The sequence below is a fragment of the Sorghum bicolor genome, chromosome 1, assembly GCF_000003195.3.
Source record: "Sorghum bicolor cultivar BTx623 chromosome 1, Sorghum_bicolor_NCBIv3, whole genome shotgun sequence".
Classification (NCBI taxonomy): domain Eukaryota; kingdom Viridiplantae; phylum Streptophyta; class Magnoliopsida; order Poales; family Poaceae; genus Sorghum; species Sorghum bicolor.
In genome coordinates this window covers 47,276,864-47,281,616 of record NC_012870.2, presented here as the reverse complement: position 1 = coordinate 47,281,616, position 4,753 = coordinate 47,276,864, and the positions used below count along the sequence as shown (strand labels likewise).

Genomic DNA, 4,753 nt, shown 5'->3' with positions numbered 1-4,753 from the left:
GACTCACCGCCTGTGTGCACGTGGTTGTGTCATAGCTAGCGACCATCATCGCCACTCCTTATCTTGCTCAAGTACCCCTTGTCCGTGGCTGTGTCTTGCTTGCGACCACTGACGCCCCGCCCCTTCAATTCTCCTAGCCGAGGCCTCCCAGTCCAATTCCTTGCTTCAGTGAGTCTTTAAGGGGATTGGCTAGCAGTCCGATCCACCCTCAAGTGCTGGTAGGCACCACCGGCCTCCAATTTGGTGGATTGCGCGCTGCCGGCTGGATGCTTCGCCGTGCCACCGAGGTTGGGGTAAAGCTCGTCGGGGTTCAATTCCTTGTACCTCTAAACTCCTCTTGATTCCACTTGTCTAGTGCTCGTGTTGTTTCTTCCAGGGCACTGGCTGAAGACGGGGTGACGCGGTTGTGCCACCGTGGAGTGTTGCGGCCTCTGCGGGTCGCGCGTGGCCAAGCCGCTATGGCTCTCCTCGGCTCCGACCATCACCACTACATGACTTCCGGTGAGTCACTGGTGCTCACGCGCCATCTATACATCTTCAAGAGTGTGTAGATTCACCAAAACAGCCGCGACATCATCGTGAACCGCCAGTTATCATTGCAGCGCATCCTAGGTTGTCTTCTTGGATTTTGTTGCTCCCCGTCGTCACCGTGTGAACCATAGATGGTGGTCGGTTCCCCCAGTCGGGTCTATCAGAGTCCTGGTGTCGGTTGCAACCACCTTTGCCGTCAACAAACTAATGGGCTTTAATACTTAAATAGGCCTATTAGTAAAAATAGAGGGTGCAACATCAATTAGTACCATATAGCTAGTTGATCTAGAGATGTGAAGAGTTTTTCTCCCTATATATGTCTACCAACTCCTTGGGCAAAGCACACCAAAGCTACCATATGGAGAGCCATTAGTTTGGGAAATCCTCAATGTAGTAAATTAGAATTTTCTCTTCCTAGCCACCGTCGACCAACACCGATGACTCCATTGAATTAATGTTTCTAGAGAAGACCAATGTTGTTACTTGCCATCGTTCGTCATTGGCTGAAGGTAATGAGATTGTTTGTTGCCTCACGTCCATATACATTGCAACTTTGCCTGTCCTTTTTCTTTTACCTGTGGTACACTTCTCTCTGTATGAAGAAATCCAAGATTGCTGCTACGCCGAACCTTGCGGCAGGCTGCCGTCCGCATGTCTCTTGCTAGCTGCTTGGCCAAGCAACGCCGTCGGCTTTTCAAGTTTCATGATCGCTGTTATCCTCTAAGTTCTGCAGTGCTCTCCTTCATTGTCGTTCACTTCTATATCTGGTGAGCCTAACCGTGTCAATCTATTCTCCCAACTCCCATCATTTACCTCACTCACGTTCTTGTGGTCGCGTGGTATTTGTGCGAGGTGGTGATTGGCTCTTCCATGAATGTTGCATCAGTGTGTCTGCTTATCCATCCATGCATCTCCAACAAAACTAGCCAGCGGCCGCAAGTCAGGTCATGCTTGCCTGCAAGCCGAGCTGCCTGTTTACTAATCTTCCATGTGGATGGTGAGTTCAGTGCCCAACACCAATGATCCACGTGCACTGCTTTAGTGCTTTATATTGATATCAAACTTATATCTTGCTTGTTTGATAAATAATAATTTTTTACTTATATTATGCTTTAATTCTAGAAATTTCATTATTTACATCTACACATCGTGGAGCCATATATCAGTCATCCTAATATGCAGAGCACATGTACGTGTATATGCTCGTCCGTCATTTGAACCTCTAATTCTTCATACAAAGATCATTTTAACTCCGTTTTGATCCATTCAAATTGTGTTAGGTTTGTAATCATGAGCTCTACGTGTTAGTCTCACTATTTTATCAGTTTGAAACCTTTTAATTTCGTAACCCTATTTAATTAATTACTTTTCTAAAGAAAATCTTAGAAAATTTATATCTTTTTTGTTTTAGCTCCGATTTTTGTGATCTTTACGTCCGTGTGATCATAGCGCTGCGTAGAATCATTTCATAAACTTTTTTTACTGTTTTTATATTATTGGTGTACTGTTCTAATTATAGCCTTGTTTACTTCGTGTATGTTGTCTCCGATTGTTTGTGTGTTGATGATTGGTGATCGGGAATAGATGGTGAGCAGTACTTTAGTGATCAAGATCAGAGCTTTGGCAACAACTAAGACCAGCAGAACCAAAACGATCAGCAATAGCAATTGGATCAAGGCAAGTATAGCATTTGGATTTTATTTCTGTGACCATGATCCTGTGACTAGATTAATGTTAAGTATAAACGATAAAAATAACTTTTTAGCAACTTGATGATTTATCTGTAAGTGATAACCGGGACAATAGTGCAACCATGAAGGCTATAATGGCTCTAGCTTTAGTTAAGTATGAGTAACTTTTCTAGCTCATTAGCGGTTACCCGTGTGGCGCAATTGGGGAATAGCATACCGTGGATTCCTGTGGGTGGATCACACGGATTGACTAATGAAACCAAGCGGCCCTAACTTGTTAGACGAACCTTTGAAAAACTTCATAGTGATCCCTGCCGACCTCCCTAGGAAGGGGGTTAAGAGATTAGCTACCTCGGGCGAAAGGGTAAATCATGACTCATGGGTAAAGATGTACAACCTCTGCAGAGTGTTAAAAACTAGTATACTAGCCGAGCTCACGGTCAGGAGCGGCCTTGGGGATTCTTGCATTAAGGGTGATGATTCTTGTTGTGTTAAGATGTACATTATTTATTGTTTAATGCTTTACATTATTTATGTCACATTGATCATGAGATTGTGGGATCTATACAATCTAGTTGCTATACTTGTGGAGTTCGACATGGACTCACTCTTGCTATTTCCCCACACCTCAGGAGGAGTTTAGGCTTGTGATCAACGGGTCAGTTGGATCCTGTAGAGTGGAGTTAATACCCGAAGTTGGAGTTATCTTCCGTTGTTTGCTGCTTAAGGTTATCTCTAATTTATTATGTACGTTATATAATTTATGCATTGTCTTTTGATATTACCTCTTATTTGTAGCTATATGTGAGAGTTGGCCTTTAAGACTCACATATGGTGCATATTTGATTTTGTCCTTAAAATCGGGTGTTACATGCTCATTGGGGTCGGTGGATTGAGTGCTTATGCGCAGATTGTGGGAGAGCACTGCCTCACTCAGCTGTATAAACAGGGGGCCATACCCCCCTCTCAACACACACCAACACTTGAGCCATTTTCCATCTCCACTCTCTAATTGTAGTTCCTTATTTTCTTGTTAGTAGAAGAGTAAGGCAAAGCTACCTTGGAGAGCTTGACTCCTTGGAAGAAGGCCACTTGGGGTATGAATAGAATCATTAGTTCTTCCAAGTTCATTCTCTCATTATTTAATTACAGTCATGATTATGAACTAGAGTATAGTTGTGATGTTATGCTATTGATATATGAACTAGAGTATAGTCTATGTGTCAATAGAGTGTCATCATTAATGTTGTGCCTAATAAATATATTTCACTTAATTAAAGCTAGAGTTAGGTTGGATGTGGTGGTTCATCGCACTGCAAGGTGTGCCCAATTCATAACTTGTCGATCCGTAGGGTCGGAGTCCCGGGTGAGTTGGGCAGACTCTGCATACGTAGGCGAGGTGCCTGGGTATGGAGAGGTAGGTGTCTGCATTGCCCTTGCTCCAGTGAGGTGGATGGTGGCAGGTGGTGACAGCCTTGTCCGTGCTTAGCATTCCTCCTTTTCGTTTGGGATGTAGGAGTCTAAATTGGCATGAAGGTTGCTGACAGACCAGTACGACATGTTCTCCTGATCCATATCACACTTAGCACTAATCCTAATTATGTGAATCGAATGATATTAACTAACCATAACATGACTATACTTGATTAATGCCTCCTCGTCTAGAAATCTTATTTTATTAGTTTCTCTTTTATTTATCATTTGAGATGAGCTCATTTGTGTGTCCACTATCTCTACTATCAATCCTTACCCCTATATGAATAGCTGGTTAATTTGCATAGTACTACTATTCATGATCATATTAGAATCTTAATTAAATGCCTTCCTTTGGGAAAATACAAATAACGATACCCGAAGACTCACCAGGTGAAATGCTACAAACGATAGCTCCGTGCGCGCTTGCGGATTAATATCTAAAAGAGATCAAGGAACTATCAAGGTTAATACTAGTGACACTACTATACTGCAGTGATGTCTCTAAATAAAGTCGTAGATAAATACGTTGTAGGCACTAATGATATTAGTTACGCACACGAAAGAATCAAAGAGAAATAATCCGCAAGCGTACGGATATCGGTGAGCACTTCACTTGGGAGATAAGTCTAAAGTATAGTATTTATTTTCTTACCACTAGGAGAAAGCGTGCAAAAGACTAACCATTTATCCTACCTACTACCCATAGGTTGCAAGACAAGATAGTGAGAATTTAGCAATATAGAGAGAACTCTTTCATGAGTCTTCTTCTAAACTATGGTAACCTGTGTAGATATTGTTCTAAGGGGAGTAACCAGAGAAAAGAGACACCTCAGAGATTGCTTAGCCCTAGTACCATATACCCTACCTTACCTCCTAACGGGATGTGGATTACTGAGACCCAAGAGGATTGTCACTTCCCCCAAAAGGCTACCACAAATCCGGTCAAGCAGGGAGTATCTACGAGTATTCCTAGCCCAAGCACCACACTTACGCTACAAATAATTACTCTATTCCCTATGCGAAGCGAATAAAGTAAACTCCTAAACCAAAGAATA

General features: G+C 42.6%; 1 long non-coding RNA gene across 1 annotated transcript; it reads left to right on the top strand.

Annotated features, from left to right (window-relative positions):
- Positions 1,182-2,197, top strand: LOC110436459. The gene is made up of 3 exons (XR_002454300.1): positions 1,182-1,298; positions 1,418-1,528; positions 2,116-2,197. It is a non-coding gene; the product is annotated as an uncharacterized LOC110436459 (long non-coding RNA).